Below are 584 nucleotides of genomic sequence, written 5' to 3'. Positions count from 1 at the left end.
AAAAACTCTTGCAATAAATGCCACATCTTTGGCTATTTTCATCCTTTTACCCTTCCACCTTTAATTTGCCTGCTGCAGTAACTTGCAGCCACCAGACCGGAATCACTCGCAGTATGGCTTGGCTGTGGAGCTCGGGGGCCCCAGGACCGAGTTCCCTGGGAAAAGCATTCGCCCCCTCCGTTCAGCATAGGACTCCCGCCTCCCCGCGCTCCACCCAATTGCTAATGCTCCGAAATATCCAGAGATTACCAATGTTTCGCTTGCATCATGCACCTCGTAATTTAAGAAGCAGAAGTGCTTCATAATAACTACAATTGATAAAATATTAACTTGTGCCTTTTTAATAAAATGAAACAAAAGCATTCTAAATCATAGCAGCTTATAGATCAAAACTGTCCATGGGTTAGGAGCATAGTGTAATTAAGAAATAGGAAAACTGCAAAATATTAAAGCCCTGCAGCAATCGAAATCCGTGACAAAACCTTCGAGCAGAGCGAGCAATACTGCCCGAGGCTCTGCCGATTTGGTCTCCTTGTCCATTGGTGAAATAGGAATTTTCTTCCTTGGCAATGGCACATCATCTT

Source organism: Charadrius vociferus, unplaced genomic scaffold (assembly GCF_000708025.1).
Source record: "Charadrius vociferus isolate BGI_N301 unplaced genomic scaffold, ASM70802v2 scaffold209, whole genome shotgun sequence".
NCBI classification, from domain to species: domain Eukaryota; kingdom Metazoa; phylum Chordata; class Aves; order Charadriiformes; family Charadriidae; genus Charadrius; species Charadrius vociferus.
Note: the sequence above shows the minus strand (reverse complement) of the source record.